Source organism: Microtus ochrogaster, chromosome 15 (genome assembly GCF_000317375.1).
Source record: "Microtus ochrogaster isolate Prairie Vole_2 chromosome 15, MicOch1.0, whole genome shotgun sequence".
Lineage (NCBI taxonomy): Eukaryota > Metazoa > Chordata > Mammalia > Rodentia > Cricetidae > Microtus > Microtus ochrogaster.
In genome coordinates this window covers 8,037,765-8,057,491 of record NC_022017.1, presented here as the reverse complement: position 1 = coordinate 8,057,491, position 19,727 = coordinate 8,037,765, and positions in this window count along the sequence as shown.

Genomic DNA, 19,727 nt, shown 5'->3' with positions numbered 1-19,727 from the left:
ACTATGGTGGTGTGAAAGAAAATGACCCCAAAGAGAGTGGCACTATTAGGAGGTATGGCCTTGTGGGAGTAGGTGTGGCCTTGTTGGAGAAAGGGGGAAGACAGCTTTGAGGTCTTTTCCTCTAGCTTCACCCAGTGTGACAGTCAGTCAACTTCCTGTTGCCTGCAAGATGCAGGGCTCTCAGCTCCAGCACTATGTCTGCCTGCACGCTGCCACAGTCCCTGTCATGATGATAATGGATGGACTGAACCTCTGTAAGCAAGGCACTCCAATTGAATGTTTTCTTTATAAGAGTTACTGTGCTCATGGTGTCTCTTCACAGCAGTGAAAACTCAAATGAAGACACCCTCAGATGCACAAGGGTGCTTAAACCAGCAAAAGGGGAGAGTAGAATTTCCCCCACATCAAGGGGATTTCCTGACTGCTCTTCAGGGTTAGTTTTTAATGACCATGATGTATTTGTGGGTTTCCAGATACTCAAAATGCCTAGTGGTCTGACTCATAAACAGATATCTAAGCCGGCTCCTTCAGTTTTGCAAGGGACAGAGAACACTCACGGAGATTGTGTTTCTCCTGTACTGTTGTCATGGGTGGATCCAGAGCTTTCCCAACAGAGAAATCAAAGGACTATGAGGGGTTGGAGGGAAGAGAGGGCAGAGGAATGTGCTGGAAGGCAGGAAATGTGGTTTGGAGTGAAAGACTGTGTGACCCCTATTGTGTCATTGGCTGACTGGGTGAGACAGTACAAGCCATACTCAAGAGAAGCAGATTCCTTCTCTGTAGAATGGAATTTGGGACAAAACATGGTACAGTTGTGGAGAACAAGGGGAACAATGCTCTGAGATGCTATTTTGTTAGATAGCATTAGTTCATGGCTTTTTAAAAATTGAAAACAGATTTTCTTTCATACAGTAATTCTGATTAAGGTTACTCCTCCCCCAACTTTCCCAGATCCTTCCCCACTTCTCTACCCACCCAAATCCACACACTTTCTTTCTCATTAGAAACAAACAAGCAACTAAAAAATAATGATAATAATAAAATAAAATTAGATAAAACAAGAACAAACCAGAATAGGACAAAACTAAAAAAAAAAAACAGAAAAAAAGAGCCAAAGAAGAACATAGAAAACACACACACACACACACACACACACACATTTGCACACAAAGAAAACCCATAAATCAAAATCAGAAACAATAATAAGTAAGCAAAGATCTGAAAGGGAAAAAAATGTCCAGACAAAGTATATCAGTTGCTGGACGAAGCCTTTCTGGTGACACTTGGGCTAGGCACCAGTCTGGTCACAGGAGATGACCAGTGCAGGCGACATATTTGTTATTGCTAGGAGTCTAGGGAGATTCCTTTGTGCCAGGATTTTACCTGACCCTGAAATGTTCACGACTTCATTGTTTCTGTTTGTTGAGACAGGGTTTTTTTCTGTATAGCCTAAGATGGCCTTGAACTCTCAGGGATTCAGCTGTCTCTGCCTCCTGAGTGCTGGAATTAAAGGTGTACACCAATACTGCCTGGCTCTCCATCCTCATTCTTTTTTTTTCCATTTTTTAAATTTTAGATGGGGTTTCATCTGTGGCTTTGAGGCCTGTCCTGGAATTAGCTCTTGTAGACCAGGCTGGTCTCGAACTCACAGAGATCCTCCTGCCTCTGCCTCCCGAGTGCTGGGATTAAAGGCGTGCGCCACCACCACTTGGCTCATCCTCCTTCTTATAATGTGACATTGCAGATCCTTCCTTCAGTGGGGTCTCGTCTGCATCCCTACACTCTGAATATGTGTTGGTCATGTGACTCACTTTGACCAAAAGGGCATCAGCTAAGTGGTGTAAAAAGAGGTTTGGAAAGCCTTTGTATATTGGTACCCACTCTCTTGCTGAGTTTGGAGCCTCGAGGCTCACCCTAGAAGAGCAACCCAAGGTAGGTTGTTGAGGTGGTCAGCTGACTGGGGTGAGGAAGTGTGGCTAGCAACTGAGTACTCGCCATCAGATGTGGATAGGGCCGTTCAGGATCATGAAGCCACCATCCAAAACAATAGCTTACCACCGAGCCCTAAGAGCTCAGGAAGGATCAGATAAAACTTGCCCATGCCAAAATAATAATCCAGCTGACTCATAGAATTGTAAACTGTCATGAGGACTAAAAGAAAGGCCTCCCTCTGAACTGCTCATCCCTCCCTGACTAATAAACCACCCTCCTAAGTTTACAGCTTACAAATAGCCAACGCTATTTCCCCCTTTGGCATGTAGGACTCTAAGCACGTGGGTGCTTTAGGCTCAAGGTCCCATAAGGCTGAAGTCAAGGGGACTGACATTACAATCATCTCCACACTTTGGGCAGACCACAGTTCTCCACTGTCTGTTTGTCTGATGGAGTGTCATTTTTCTTGCCACATACCTTTCTCCAGAAGTTTCTTATAACATGGTGGCGTGCATCCCAGAGCAAAAGTGACCAGGAGGATTCCTGTAGTCAGAAGCTGCAGTCTTTCTATAACTGACTTAGGAGTGGCAACTCCTTGTTTCCACTGAAGCTGTTTAAAGTGGGCCACTGACTCCAGCCCCTGAGCAAGGGTAAGGAAGCATCCAGGCGTGGTAACAGATGGCAGAGACCAATCTCTGAGGCTGACTATGACACTTAGAACACATATTGGCTTTTCTCTAGATGTAGCGAGACATTCCCACAATATCAACTTGTAGTTCTGAGGTTTATCTCTTGTTGCTCTCACTAGATGGTTAGGAAATCCTACAAAGGAAGAAAGTTGCAAGAAATAGTCTTGAGAATTAGAATTATTTTCACCAAACCTACCATATGTAGCATAGATGTAGCCTTAAAACATAGAATATGCAGAATAGAGGAGTAGTTGGTACTGAGATAAAATCAAGACCTGATGTTTTAAAAGTATTTATTTATTTATTTTAATGTGCATGAATGTCTTGCCTGCATGTGTGTGTACTGTTGGTTTGCCAGGTTCAGAAGGCTAGAAGAGGGCATCAGATCCCTTAGAAATGGAGTTACAGGTGATGATGAGCCACCATGTGGGTGCTGGGAGTGAAACCTGGTCCTCTGCAAGAGCAGCAAGTGCTCTTAGCCACTGAGCCATTCCTCTGGCCCCAAGACTTAGTCTTAAATGTTGTAATAGAGAATTCCAAATATATGTTCAAAGAACCCTGGTGGCTTTTGCACACGTTTAAGAGCTGCAATGTCATAATCAGTGTATGCACAGTGTATGCATGTGTGTGTGTGTGTGTGTGTGTCAGTGTGTGTGTGCACACATGTACACACAGGGAGGGATGTCCCTTTGCACAACACAGCCAACAGTGAAATGATCCGTGAAGAGGTGAGAATGAAAATTCAGTTCAGCCTGATTTTAGGCTGGGTCAAACTTCGGGAATCTAATGCCAGGCAGGTTTCTTTCTTTCTTTCTTTTTTTTTTTTTTTTTTTGCCACCATACTCAAACACAGTACAAGGAGATATAATTACATCAAAACTCAACTCAAAGTATATGTCATTTCTTCCAAGACAAAGATGGGGTCTAGAGATGAATTTAACAGCCTGGTCTCAATCATATAGATAGTGCCAATATTATTTGGGCTGTGTTAGTCACCTCTGGCACTGGTTGTGGGAACTTGGAAGAGCCTCTGATCATTTAAATAATATAAGGGTCATTTGGACTCTTAAGGAGCCTCTGGTGGCTAAACAGGTAATGTAAGAGTCATTTAGATTCCTAGCCACCTCTGGTACTGTTTGTGAGAGCTTGATATAACCCAACAGACAATGCAGGTCACCAGGCTGTTAATCCCTTCCAATCCCCAGTCTTCTGGATGGAAGAATAGGTTTTATGTCCTTGGAAAGGATAATCCTGAGTACTTAACATTCTTGGTTCCCTGGAGATATGTGGGTGCAAGGGCCTTCATGCTCCCAACAAAACAGAGCTGTGGCTTGGGAGTGTCATCAGCATGGTGTATGTGTAGGATGGAGAGGATGGGGAGAACAGAGGGAAGGAGCTTATGATGGAGTTTCAGGTCATGGGCTTGTATTGCAGCACTGCCTCTTGCTAACCATGTGACCTCAAAGGCAACTAGCAACTATGCCCCAGCCTCTTTACCTACCCCCACCCCTGGAAAAAAAGTGAGGTTGAGCTGTATAATTCCCAAGATGAGTTTTTAGACTCTTAGAAACAGAACCATTTAACTCTCTGGGTTTCTATGAAATAAAATGAAAATATTTAAGTGTTTGGGCCATAGAAGAAGCAGAAGCAACCTTGGTGTTAGTCTAGGACAAACCCCTCTGTCTATTCCACCATCTCCTCATGTAGAAATCCCACCTGCAAAACAGTTGACAGATGTCCTCAAGTCCCTGCTTCAGTATCTCTAGTGGTAGCCCAGTCTTCCAAATGGTAGCATGCATTCCCTTCCTGGGCACTTGTAATATTGCCTTCATTTGCTTTTATGTTAAGGTCAAGTTTTTTCATTATCAAATCTGCATTCCCTAGACGGTCAGTAGACCCGAGTCTGGTTCCTTTCTGTCAAGCATTCTGAAGGGCCAGAGGATGTGATTTTGTGCTGTCACCATCTTGAGCATCCAGAGGGAAAGGTCTACCATTTGGGTGGATTTTCAAGGACTAGTGTGGAAACGGTTGGCTCCTCTTTGCCATCCACACTTCTCTTGGCTGTTGGAGTAGGAGAACTGCTCAGGTATTCTCACTCAAGATCAGAACCTGTGGTTCTTCACTGTGCAAGCCCAAAGGAGCAGCTCGTAGGACGACTCTGAAGGGATCTGTGATTTAGGGAGCTGGCTGGGATTCAAACCGCCCCTGATCATCAGCCGAAGAGTAGGACGTTGAAGGGTACAGGGCCGCATCTCTTCGTCTTTTGCTAGGAAATCACAGACTAGGACACTCAACTGAACAGTTTGGTCTGTTTCTCAGACACGAAAGACCCATTTACCTTAGTGCAGTTTGGGTGCCTTCTTTAAAATGCTTCAGAATTTGCATAGTTTCGATTCTGGCATATTTGCATATCCATAATGGAGCATTTTAGGAATGGGACCAAACCAAATGTGAAATACATGTAAGTGTCATATACCTTTACGCGTTGGTCCGAGGTAACTCGACAACATTTAAAAACAATTTTGTGCATGAATCATAGTTCCTTGCTGTGGGATTTTCCACTGAGTACACCGTGTCGATGTGCACAAAGATTTTTGGAGCGTTCTGAATCTCAAGACTTTGCTCAACTTGTGAAGGCAAGCTTCGTTTCCTGTGTTTGGGACGTTCGTGGCACGCCCTCTGGCCACGGCCCTTCGTGATGAATAGTTCGGCAGGCTGAAAAGAGCCAGTCAGTGTTTATTGGGTGTTCACCGTGTGCCAGGCACAATTCTACTTGCTTCGCAAAAGCTAAAGCCTTTAGCCTACAGGGAAAGGCTATGGCAACGGCTCTCTCATCAACCCTCTCTGACAATGAGGGATCTGAGTGCAGACAAGAACAGTTTGGACCCAAGACACATGGCTCCAAATCCCGGGCTAACTGGCCCATTCTGACCCTTCAGACACCACATGCCTTTGGGGTGGCTCCAGCACACCTTTCCTTGCCCATCTCTTTTCTCTCCTACCATAAATTTTGACTATTAGCTCTTGTCTGAGAGAACTATTTTCCCCACCCGTGTGCCTTCTCGAGCTCCCTCTGCCAAAAGTATCTACACCCACCTGCCACTCTCTGCCTCAGTATCTTCAGTCTTTGGGGGCAAAGCTGTCGTCAAAGAAATTAATGTTTGTCAAGCCCGTGTTGCCTGCTGGGGACAGCGCTGAGGAAGCTCGCACAGAACATGTGATGTAATCCTCAACCTAACTCTTTGACAAAGGACGACAGGTCATTTTGCCCATTTTCCAGCTGAGAACCAGCTTCAGGATGAGTTCCCTGCTCATCCAAGGAAGATGTTCTGACTGCAGCTTTGTGCACAGGCTCGTCGCTTCATCCTCCAGCAGCAGGCAGGCGCGCCCTCTTCCAGGACACTCTCACTTAGCAATTTAGGCATCCTTCACGATCATCCATGGTACTTTGCATTGTAGGCATTTGTGTGCTGTATCTCTGCACTACGGCTTCTGATAGCAGGAATTGATTGTCTCACACTCCTTCCCGAAGGCATCCTGTCAGGTCCTTTATACCTCCGTCAAATGATGAATATTTGTTTGGTTAAATGAGACTGAATCAAGGACCAGGGAGGCAGCCTTCTTGAAGGAGACAGGCTCATTCTTGCCAACTGTGACACGTCCAAGTTCTTGAAAAATGAGCTGTCAGTTTCTTTGACGTGCTAAGCCGTTTGGGAAGGAAGACATGAACTGAAACAAGCTATGTGTCTTGCGCCCCAGAGAGGAAGCTCCTGCTTCCAGACATGACAAGCCCATCAAGTATGCTGTGTTAACTCCAACAGCATGCATCAAGCGCAGTTGGCTACTGCACAGGCGTGTGCAAACAGGTTTGTAAGCAAAGAGACATCCTCACCCAAAGGTGCCAGGATGCATTAAAAAAATTAACTTGAATTTGACATGGTTGCTGCAGAAGAAAATAATTTGCTTAGCAACTTTCTCTTATCATATGCCATATTTTCCTTGAATGTGTCTGTTAATTAGGCTAGTCAATACTGTGCCAACCGGATAAGTAATTAGATAAAGTGCACATGGGGCATGGTAACACATGACCACTCTCCCAGGTTTCCAGATGCACAAATAGGAGGAACAGAAGTTCAAGGTCATCCTTGGCTATATTGCAAGTTCAAGACCAGTCTGGGAGATATGGAACCCTGACTGTCCCCATCCCCGCAAAAGAACAAGATCCATGCCTTGCTCTGGCATCCTCAGAGAGGCTTCCTCAGGTAGCAGATGGGCACAAGTGTAGCCAGACAGTGTGCAAAGAATGGGAGACCTTGGAACACTCAGCCTGTGCAGCATGTCTCCATCAAACTGCTCCCTGCCAGTGCTCAGGGAGTTGGGGGAAAGAGAAGGAAGGAAGAGTGTAAAAGATAGAGGGATGGAGGACACCAGAGTCACCTTCTAGACACAACAGGGCTGGCACACATATGACGGCCAACCCAAAATGAACTCTGCAGCATCTTTGGGGGGGTCTTTGCCTCATAAGGTTGAGTTAGGTTTTCTTTGTTTTTGTTTTTAATCTTCCAGGTACTTGGCATATATATTATGACTTCTGGCTTTGGGGGCTTTATGAGATGAGATTCCTGGATGTGCAAAGTGTGTGTCTCTGTGTCTACATGTGTTCTATTTTTTGCTTTTCTTGGCACTTTTTTTCCTTTGGTTGATTTGTCATATTCCAGTTGGTTTGTTTTTATTTATTTTATTGTATTTTATTATGCCTTAGAAGCCTATTTGTTTTCTCAATGAGACAAGAAGGGGCGGATCCAGGTAGGAGGGAGATGGGAAGGGTCTAGGAGGAATAGAAGGAGGGGAAACTATAATCAGAATATATTGTATGAAAAAAATCTATTTTTAACAAAAGAAAGGGAAGGGAAGGAAAAGAAATAAGGAAGGAAAGAAAAAAGAAAGAAAGAGAAATAGAGAGAGAAAGAAAGAAAGAAAGAAAGAAAGAAAGAAAGAAGAAGGAAAGGTCTGGGCTCTCTGTGTTTGGGTCAGCTGTGGATTTCTTTGATAATCCCCATCTGCTACAAAAAGAAGTCCTTTGATGAGGGTGGAACTATACTTATCTGTAGATGTCAGGATAGATATTTAGAATACAGTTGTGATTATACTGTTAGGTGAGTGTCTGTAAATGGTTCTTCTCTGGGTTCCATGGTCTCACCAGTCACAGGTAGTTGGCCAGGCTCACAGTGCCACCATTTCACCCTTGAGTATATTTTCTATGATGATCACTGTTGAAGTTCATAGACATCAGTTGGGTAGGACTTTTCTTCCCGCCCCCACCCCACAGCTCACATAGCACTTTAAGATGCTATGACAGCTAGTCCTGAGAGTGACAGTACAATTGTCAACACAGCCATGGGGAAGCTCTGAGAGCCGTGGGCTACTCCTGCTCCGGCATGTGGCTAATGACTGGGTCATCATTCCTAGTTCTAGTTTTCTATGGATTCCTTCTATGTTATAGAAATCAATGTTTCACTTCCACATATGGTCCCAGAGACCTTATAGTATCCAAGTCACGCAAGATTAGCATCAGTGTGCTTTAGCTAGCAGATTTCAGAGTACCGTCATACCAAATGTCATAGATTACATTCCTCCTGCCTTGGTCCATACAATCTCAACATTCTGTTTTTTCATATTTTCAGGAGCACAGTGCTCTTGCTGCTGTTGTTTGCTCTTCGGCATCTTGAAGAATGGCTCTAAGGTCTTGGCAGCACATCACTGGGGAGGGGTCTGTTTCCCTAGTGTTTGAAAATGAACATACTTCTGAACAGCTTGGATGGTTAGGCGGTGGAGAAATTGGTACTCTGCAAGTTGTGGATCTAGGCTTCCGTAAGTGCAGTTGTCCCCGATGTCACTTTGGGGGAACCCTTTCATTGCAGGTGAACAAGCCCTGGTAAGACTTTGGAGAATGAGGGGCAGTAGCAACAGCACTATGCTTTCCCAGAGCACAAGTGAACCCGGCCATGGAAGGTGCAGTTGGTGCCGTGCAAGCCAGAAGGACCAGCATGCCATGCTCAGCCCAGACTGAGTCAGGAGCCAGATAAAAGTTGTGTGGCTTTAAGTCACTGTCTTGGGATGGCACGTTACATGACAATAGACAAGTTGGATGATGTCATAGTATTGATTGGATGAATTTGCCAGGATCTATAATCACCTAAGAGACCAGCCTCCAGGCACTTCTATGAGAGATTCTTTTGCCCAGGCTAGCCTCTAGGCAAGACTGAGGGGTTTTCTTGATTAGGTTGTAAAGGTGGAAAGAGCCACTCTAAAGAAAGCCCATCACCTGGGCTCACTCCTGGACTGAGTAAGGAGAAAGTCAGCTGGGCACAAGACTTCTTGCTCTTTACTTCTGGACCCTGGATGTCATGTGACTAGCTACTTATGTGCCTGCCACTGTAACTTTCCACCATGGTGTCCAGTACCCTCTCACTATGTGTGCCAGCATAAACCCTCTGTAAGTTGATTTTCCCAAAGGATCTAATTATAGGAACAAGCCAAATAACTCCAAACGCAGGCTTTGTCATTTCCCTTTGGCTTATAAATACTTTCCTCATGGATCTGGCTGATTGTTTGGTGGGGGTGTGCCGGATAGTGCTGGATTGCTGGTCCAAGGGCAGCCAGATGATGTAGGTGAGACATGGAGAAAATGGGTCTAACTGCTACAATAAAACAGTTTTACACAGCAGAGGAGAAGGTCACTGTGCCGCACAAAGAAGGCCAGGAGGGCTAGGGAAACAGACTGCTTCCATCACAAGTGTCGTCATTAGAATCCTCTCCGGTCTACCCCTTCTCAGCCAACGCATTCATGTAAAAGAAACAGAGTTCCCAGGCCACCCAACACCATGTCACATGGCTCCTACCGTCCTCCATTGTTTCTGTTTCTGTCGGGACTCTGAGGTACAGTCGGAAGCACCTAGCACTCAGCACAGGGCCTGTATTTCTCATGCTTCTCACATCATCCTATGGCAGCGCTGGCCATCTTTATAACAACCCAAGAAGTGGGTGCTCTCTTCATGTGACTCTAGGTAACAGTTTAGTGAGCTCTTTTGAGGCTACCTACTTTGAATGATAAATGTTCTATTCAATAATTCTGGTTGAGGTTCCTCCGTTCTCCAACCAGGCGAGTCTTGATCATCAGTCAGGCAAAAAGGCAGATCTAAATTCAGTAACAGCAGAAGCCTTCAGGCCATCGTGGTAGGAAGTTAGAAGGTATAAAGAATGGGACACTCGGAAGAATTGAAGGTTAAAGATGCAGCTGAATAGGGGAGGCTGGAGAGATGGCTCAGCACTTAAGAGCATTGCCTGCTCTTCCAAAGGTCCTGAGTTCAATTCCCAGCAACCACATGGTGGCTCAAAACCGTCTGTAATGAGGTCTGGTCCTCTTCTGGCCTTCATGCATACACATAGACAGAATATTGTATACATAATAAATAAATAAATAAATATTTTTTTTTAAAAAAAGGATGCAGCTGAGTTGAGCTTCCAGGAAAAGCCCCTGAAGTGTGCCAGAGAACAGGTTCTCTGAGGGAGCTTGTGTCTCAGAAACAGGCAGTACCACATCTGCTGCTTGTGTTGGATTCCTCCTTCCAAACCTCTGCCATGATGCTGGCCAGAGAAGCAATGTCCTGTCCCTCTCCATATCCATAGACGCTAGCTGCCATGGCCCTAAGTGACCAGCTTCTCCCAGAGCTGACACACAAACACCTCCACGATACTGTGTTCTAGAAGTTTTATAGAAATAGCTTTGACCTCGCTCCACTTCTTTCAACCTTCCAAAGCGTGCTTGCGCATGCCCCTTTGACCCAAGCCTTGTGACTATTTGAAGTAGCTGAAAAGGGGATATAGCCTTTATCTGTTTCCCATCTATTTCCCGGCTGCACAGAGTCTAGCTGAAGCTCTTCAGCATCAGTGTCATCTGTTAGGGACTGGGGACCATCGGGTGTTTTGGGGCACACGGCTGAAATATGTTTAGCATAATGCACCATGAGTCAAAGAGGCGATGCTCAATCCACATTAGTGATTCTTCCTTCCTTCCTACCCAGCAGGGCTCATCAGACCCTGGGCAGGTGGAGCCCACTTTCATCTTCCCAGGGTGCCAGTGCTGAGGGGGTGTGGCTTTGGATGGGTGGCTTTGCTCTCCTCTTTTCTGATCCACACTCTTCATAACCGCCTGCTCGCCTTTGCAACTCTGTTTCTTTCTCATGGCTCTCTGGTCCACCCCGTACTTCTTCCGGGCTTCTCTCCCTTGGCTCTCTTTCTGGCCCTAAGAGTAGGGATTTCTAAACATTTGATATTACTCTCTTTTTTGACTTCTCTCTGAGTTAAATTTGCAAATCATGCTAAGCATTTCCAGACACAGGCTAAGCTCTATCTGAAGCTTCGCTTGTGTTTACTTCTTTCCAAACGACATACTTCAGCCATACTCTGGGCCCTTCTTGCCCTGTAGCGATTTTCTTTTAGCATTTCAGGGATTAAACCACCTTGGATGTTGTCCAAGAAGGATTTATTTTCTTCTCCATCTCGCCCTTGAATGAAAAACACTGCAGGGGATCTTGGCTTTAGGACAGAGAGTCTAAATCCCATTATTGTAGCAAATAATGTATTACAAGGTAACCAATCTGTGCTGAGTATCGGTTCTAATTTCATGTAATTAAATGTAAACACTGTAAGTAAAAACACTCCATTCTTCTAAAGGTTTCCTTTTGCACTCTTTTAAATACCTGGTTTTATACTTGCCTGCACTTCCGCCTAACAAGGGTGGCTCTGGATTCACAAGAAAACACTAGAAATATATCGAAACCAAGCTAGCAACTATTTATCACATACACATCTTTACTTGACCATTTAAAATCAGATTGTAAGTGCAAGGTGTGTTTTAGACCTTGACGGGTGTCTTCTGGTTAATCTTCATTGACAAAGTGATGGGATTTAGATGCAATTGAGAATTGGTGACGTGTGTCTGTGGGGACACTTATAAACAGGTGTAACTGGGAGGGAATAGAATTACCCTGAAAGTGAGAGCCACCATCCCGTGTGCTAGAATAAAAAGGAGTAAAAGAGGGAAGGCAGCTAGAGATTGCTATCCCCCAGACCCACCTTGCTGTGACCATCTGCTCAGTCATGCTGTCCCCACTTATGACAGGCTGGACCTTCTGGAACTGTGAGCCAAAATCGCTGTTTCCTCTCTCGAGTTGTTTCTATCAAGTGAGATAGCTGTAGCAATGCAAATACAACCAACACGGATAAGAAGAGAGTAGGTGGTGCGGTGGCCAAGATAGGACGGGCGACTCTGAGCAGCGGTGCCAAAGCCTGCGGGCTCATGCTCTGAGAAGCTCACCCACAAAGTTGTCCTTTGAGATCTGGGGTGCACAGGCCCAGCATTCTGAGCAGGAACCTCTGGTTTTCACCTGTGGTGTTCTGATATCAGCTATTCTCTTTTCCTGCACTTCAAGAACTTCAAGGTTTACTAGGCTGTTTCATGGTCTTTCTGTCTATCCAGGAGCCGCCCTCTTTCCCTCTCCTGGGACTAGTGCGTGCAATGGCCGAAGTGTACAGGACTCTCAGATTCTGAGGCAGCAATGTTATCTTTGCTCAGAATTCCAGTTACAGTCCATCGCTGCAGAGAAGTCGAGGCACAGCTTGATGATGCCAGCTAGTCATATCCACAGGTAAGAACTGAGAGAGAAAGCCAGATGCACCAGCGCCCGCCTTTAATCTCAGCACTCAGAAGACAGAAGCAGGTGGATCTCTGTGAGTTCGAGGCGGTCTGGTCTACATAGGACAGAGAGCTACATAGTGAGACCCTGTCCAAAACACCAAACCAAACAACCCCCTCCAAAAAAAAAAACAAAACACAGAGAGAATGAATGCAGACAGGCTTACTTCTCAGCTTTTCTCTGCTCATACCCAGGCCAGGACCCCAAACCAGGGAATGACGCTGTCCCCAGCAGGAAGATCTTCTCACCTCAATTAAAGTTTCATTGACAGACCCCACGGGCCAACCTGATCTACAGCCCCTCCTCACCAAGACTATCTTCCCTGGTGATAGTGTCAGGTTGACATTTAAAACTCAACATCACACTGGCTATTAAACTTATCTTCTAACTCTAGACATGTCTGAGTGAACGGGGCTGCTAACAGGATACAAATACAGCTGACATACAAAATGGGCTGTCCTGGAAAATGGGGATGTATGGTCTGCTACCCATAAGGCAGCCAGCTGAGACTCACACTAGTACTTGGTGGAGCCCGTAAAACAGCCAGCTGATGCTCACACTGGTACCAGACGGAGTCCTGTTGGGCCCGACAATGGCTGAACCCTCAGCTGACCACAGGTCACTTTGCAAGTGGTGCTTTTCCATGAAGGACATTGTACACGTCAGGGTGTGACAGTTGAGAATGTGTGCTCACCCTCAGAGCTCTGAGCCTCCTTCTGCATCCTGCCCCTGGATCATGGGTGCAAGCAATTGCTGAAAGTGAGGACTTTTGGGAGCTGACAGGCACCATGCTTACTACCCTGTGTCCACCCACTCACAGGAGCTACCTTGGATCTGGAGTTGAGGAGGTGGAGGCACAGACAAGTCAGGAAAGTTTCTTAGCTCATGAAGGCAGGAAGTGTTCAAGCCCTGGCAGCTTCTGTTGGAAAGGCTTGTAGTCCTCATCCTCAGCCACGGCTTCACGTCCAGATACTGTGATTGCTCGCTGGAGCAGTCTCTTTATGGGCTTCCCTTTCTACGTTTCTCCCCTCTCTCCCACCCTCCCTCTCTCCTCTCTGTCCCTCACTATTTTTTCCCTTCCCTCCTCCATTTCCTTTCTTCCGTTGCTCTTCCTTCCCAATCATGTATACTTCTCAGCCAAACCATACCCTTCCCCACATCCTGAGCATCTCTCCCGAGTTCCTTTCCCAGCATCCTCTCCCTCCGCCCCACAGCGGATCACACAGCCCTTCTGCACACATGCAGCTTGTGTTGATGCTGGTGGTGTTCCTTATTACCATTAAGTAATTATCGGCCTGTTTTAGAGCTGCCCAGACAATCTTAATCTCTTCACAGGAAGCCTCTGTGTTCCCATTTATTTCAAATCCCTTCTTGGGTGTAATTGGGATCATGATTGACTTTGCCCACTCGAAACATCCAATTATGTGCTTGCTGAAGGATGGGAGAAGATCATGTGGCTGTTTCCACTCAAGCTCAGAAGGCAGAAGTCAACAGAACTGCAGGGAAAACATTTGCCCTTTGTAAGAGTCCTACAGGACAGACATGACACCCCAAACCAGAGAAAGGCTTCTGATTACCTAGGGAAGAGTCCTACAGGACAGACATGACACCCCAAACCAGAGAAAGGCTTCTGATTACCTAGGGAAGAGTCCTACAGGACAGACATGACACCCCAAACCAGAGAAAGGCTTCTGATTACCTAGAGAAGAAAGCAGTTTCCTCGTAGGCCCACATTCAGAAATAAATTACTGATAAGTTTCTAAATATTTTAGACATATTCCAAAGTTTAAAACACAATGCTTTGATGTCCTTAGGTTGGGAGGAAATAAAGGATATAATGGACTAGGCCAAAATGCAATGCTGTTAAGTGAAAAAGACATTGTAGGACAGCTACAAAAACCAGGAAAGGCTTAAGGAAAATATTTATAATATATAGATAATTAGCATCAAACATATTGAAAATGATGAATGCATAGGAACCGAGTTGCCGTGGATGTAAAATGGCACAGCCACCTTAGACGGTGGGATGGAGACTGCTCAAGAAGTTAAAATGGAATTTGCTGTGTGACCCAGGAGTAGAAATGATGCTATCTACTGAAGGAAGAGTGGATAGAGAAAACAATGTGCCCATGCAGAATGTCATTCAGCCTTAAGAAGGAAGGAAACCTAAGCTCAGGCCAGTTTCACACATAAATATACTTTACCCATATCCTTCTCCCCCTCAATTCTTGCCACCACCCTAACCACCCTCTCTCAAACTGTTCTCTCTTCTATATTTATTTTTATTTTTATATACGTACATACATATCTATCTATCTATCTGTCTAGCTATCATCTATCTATATCATCTGTTTATCTTTCATCTATCTATCACTCACATATGCATTTATATGTCTATGCATGTGTTGAGGGCTGATGGCTTAAAAATGGAGGCGTCTCGTCCCTAGGAGAAAAGGCCGGCTCTTTCTCCATCACTATCCATCGACTGTTCTTTATCTAGGGTTGGCCTTGTTCAATTTTCCTCCATCCATGTTGGCATGTCACTTGGTGTGGCCTTTATGGGTCTTGTGCAGGCCTCCATATTGTTGAGAATTCATGAGTGTAGCATCCCTGTTGTGTTGAAGTGCAACAATCACAAAGCAGTCATCCTGGTCCCCAGATTCTTACCATCTTTCTAATCCCTCCTCCAGGAAGATTCCTGAGTTTTGTTATAGATGTCCCATTTGGGGTTGTGGGATACCCAACCTCACAAGGGACATCTCCTGCTTCTCCTCCAAGGCCTATGACCTCTCTAGCCTTGGGTTCTTGGCCAAGTTTTTAGTACAGCTATTGAGTGGGTTTTAGGTCCAACTAGACAGCTGTTGGTTACCACTAAGATGTGAGTATCACTGTTACACCACTGAGGACATCTTACCAGTTCCGTTGAGTGTTTGTGACTTTGTCCACACCAGTAGACATCAGATTTTTTTCTTGACATTAGTTTTCAGAGGCCAGACTATTAGCACAAATTTTGAGAAGTTTATACTACTTGGGATTTACTCAGCTTTTTTGAACATGTAGGTTTCAGCTTTAAGCTCCTTCTGGAATTCTAATAGCAGAAATGTTGAGTTTATTTTTGTCTTTTACCCCACAGCAGCATGGCCTTCTTGTACTTTGGGAGATTTGATCTTTGTTTTCACCTTTCCTCCCACTGTTCAGATACAAATTTGCTTGAGTTTGTTGATATTACATTCCTTTGTCTCCACTTACCAAAAACTTCACTTTTTGCTACTGTAAGATTTCCCAGCCTGTAGACCCCAGATATCACAGTGTCTCTGAGCAGACAGAGGAGTCCCAGGCATTAAGTTCCTGAACTGTTCATAGTGGCTGAGTCCCTTCTGTTCCAGAGGCTTAGTGGAAGAGGATCCAGCCCATAGGAGCCAATTTCTCTGGGAGAATAGAGACATCTTCCCACACCAGGCTGTAATGTTCATTAAATTTGGAAATTTTATAAAATCTAATTACTGAAAAGAGGATTTTTAGAACGTGAGACAGAGGTTTTAACTGAAAACTTCTGCATAAATATTTTTAAAAACTATAACATGATTCATATGTAAAAAGTATAACATATAACATAAAGTATATGCTCTCACTGGGATTTTTTTTAGTTTTTTTAATTTATTTATTTATTAAGGATTTCTGCCTCCTCCCCGCCACCGCCTCCCATTTCCCTCCCACTCCCCCATCCAGTCCCTCTCCCTCATCAGCTTGAAGAGCAATCAGGGTTCCCTGACCTGTGGGAAGTCCAAGGACCGCCCACCTCCATCCAGGTTTAGTAAGTTGAGCATCCAAACTGCCTAGGCTCCCCCAAAGCCAGTACGTGCAGTAGGATCAAAAACCCATTGCCATTGTTCTTGAGTTCTCAGTAGTCCTCATTGTCCGCTATGTTCAGCAAGTCCAGTTTTATCCCATGCTTTTTTCAGACCCAGGCCAGCTGGCCTTGGTTATTACAGGGATGTTCTCTTTCATGGGGATGCTCTCTTTTTTCTGGGATTGTCTCAGTGGAATACTCTCTTTCTCTGGGTTGCTCCCACTGGGATGTCCCTTCACACGATTGCATCTCTTCTGTATACTGGACTCAAACTTGGAGGACTCTAGGAGTGTAGGTGAGCACCTCTTTCTGAAAGTGCCTACAAGATGCCTCTGACCTTCCGAGATGTACAAGGTGCTTAGAACCATATACACCCCAGTATTAGTCAGCTTACATTCCTTCTTCTAGTTTAATCTTGCTATAATTAGTAAAGGATGACTCCAATGTAAATAAAGAGCCCGGAGAAATGTGTATCTGAAAGACTTTTGACCACAAGTGCTTCTCTAGATTAAGACAGAATGAACTTACCAATGGGAAGGATGGCTCTCCTTCTTGGTGACCTACAACAGGCCTGCAGCTTCTTCCTTCTTCATCTTCACTCCTTCCCGTTCCGGTTTCCAGGCAGTAACCAGAATCATGTTTTTAAAATATGTCTTTCACCTCTTTTTATATCATTCAGAGACATCTGAAATATCTGGGGTAACCTGCACATCCCTCAGGCACACAACTAAACACAAGCATCGTCTGTGGTATAGGCTAGGAGATGTATGTGGGGGGTGGTAGAAAGAATGATCCCCCCCCAAATGTTCATATCTTAGTCCTTGCAGCTTAGGCAAGGGGACTTCATGGGTGTGATTAGGGATCTTTGCAAAGGAATATTACCTGTATTATTTGGATGGATCCCATGCAGTCACAAGAATTTTTAAAGGGAGGAAGGGAGAGAGACAGAGAGAGAGAGAGAGAGAGAGAGAGAGAGAGAGAGAGAGAGAGAGAGAGAGGCAGGCATTGGAAGACCATGCATTGTGAACTTGGAAGATGGAAGAAGAGGTGAGGGGCCAAGGAATCTATGTGGCTTCTAAAAGTTGGAAAAGGCAAGGGGATAGATTAGATCCAACTCTAGAACTCCAGAGATAGGTAGAACCACCAGTCCTTGATGTTAGGATAGCTGACTTCCACAACCAGAAAACAATGTCATTGCTATCCCTTGACTTTTTCAAGATCATGCCTTACTGTGTAGCACAGGGTGGCCTCAAATCGACAATTCTCCTGCTTCTACTTTCTAGTGCTAGATGATAGACATGTGAGACAGACGCGTGTGAGATGAAGGCACTGGATGTGCTTTGTATCTTCAGGGGGTGAAGGACTTGAGCCTTCCGCATATGCACGATGGACATGCATGAGTTTAAGAAGGGTGATATTTAGGCTTTCAGTTTTGTTTCATGTACAAATAATAATCCCCAGCCTTCTTTACTGAGAAGGAAAATCAAGCCGGGTCATTTGAAAAGGTCGTTTATTATATACCAATATACAGTCTCTGTAATAAAAAAAATCTTCCCAGTACATCGAACCACCTTAAAAATGATATAAGAAAATAAAATTTGTATATGTTTCCAAATGGGTTAAATTTGCCAAAACAAGGCACCCCAGAACAAGGTACCCAGGACAAGGTACCCAAGACAAGGTACCCAGAACAAGGTACCCAGGACAAGGTACCCAGGACATGGTACCCAGGACAAGGTACCCAAGACAAGGTACCCAGGACAAGGTACCCAAGACATGACAAAGTACCCAAGACAAGGTACCCAGAACAAGGTACCCAGAACAAGATACCCAGGACAAGATACCCAGGACAAGGCACTCTGCAAATCTGCCCTGCAGCTCGTGCAAACACGAACCCTGCAAACTGCCACGTGACAGAATGGTATTGTGGGTAGTCTTTGGCACTGTCGTATTGCTCTTGAATATTTATATAATTACAAATGTGGATACTTTCAAGTTAGTCATCCTCAATGCAAAATACTCAAAATATATACAGATTTTACAGTTTTCCAATATTTTTTGATTAGCCATTTATATTTACACTTAAATATGTTCAGACTAAACATACATACCTTTTCTACTCTCTGTCTTGGTTTATTTGTTGGGTGAACAAAAATGGAGAGACATCTTAAAGATGCTATTTGGTGATTTTTTTTCCTCCCAAATCATAATAACTTAAAAATTATGATAGTTTCTAGTAATGCTCGTTTTCTATCACAAAGCACATCATTTTATAGTATTATAACTCCAGGAAGTGATACATAAAGCAAATATATGTTTTTAGGCACACTACAGAAAAACTGTTTTAGTACGACAGTATGTTCATTATCTGTATGGTACGTGTATTTCATACTTGGCTTTACTGAAATGTAAAGTACACAACAAATAATTGAAAAAAATAGTAGTGAATGCCAAAACTTCTGGGCAGTGAGTAGCAACTGATCTTCATCCCATGTAAGTGTCTATGGATGTGAACAAGAACAATCGCCTCTGTTTCCATGCCATGCTAGTGCATTTATTTATAGCCACTTGACATTATATTAATGACAGGTGAATGTCAGCAAATTCCCATGTGAGCTCCAAGAAGCAGAGCCCTATTCTAGACATGCGAAACTCAAAGACCAATGCTAGCACTTGAAATTTTTTTACAAACGAGGAGCCCCTTCCTTTGCTACCTTCCTATGGATGTTTATAGTGTTGTAAACAGTGAAGAGCATTACTGAACTACGTACAACTTTGGTTTTAATTTTTAGATGTCTCCATGGACAGATACATACACATGGATTTTGGAGCCCACTAGCTTAATTCTCTGCCCCCACCCGATAATATAAATGTTTCGACTGTGAAGAAAGAAAGCTACACATGTAAAAAATAAAAATGCAATGTACCATATGTCAACATTCTGATAACTGCAGAATGAGATTATATACACAAACATAGAGCAAAATTACAGTTTCCTGCACTGAATGTCTATCAAATAAAAAAATGTATCAAACAATACTGGGTAGTGTGTTTCCACTTGAATTATGGTCTTCTGAAAATTATGCATGAGAATGGAAGACAAGAGGGAAAGCCTTGTTCAAGGACAAAAGTGTGACAAAAATCCCAGGAATGACATGAAAAAGCAGGGGCTGGCTCACTGGGCAGCTGAGCTAAAAGCATCATTTCGTTGTTACTTCTTGATAATTAAATACCACCTCCACCTCCCGTTTAGTGAGCTGTTTTGGCATTTACCATAAAAACCAATGGCACTAATTCAGAGTAATAAGCAGATTGGGCAAACTACTCTTTAGTATCGAAACAAAGTACTCTAGACTGGTATCTGCCATTCATGAACCTCACAGGGACAGTTCTCAAGATACACGCCTGTCTCCGTCAGTCAGTAGACTCTTAGTGTTGCTGCAGGATGGGAGATGGCCTTAAGTGATGATGGCTTTGCCACTGGGGCTTTTTTGCTTG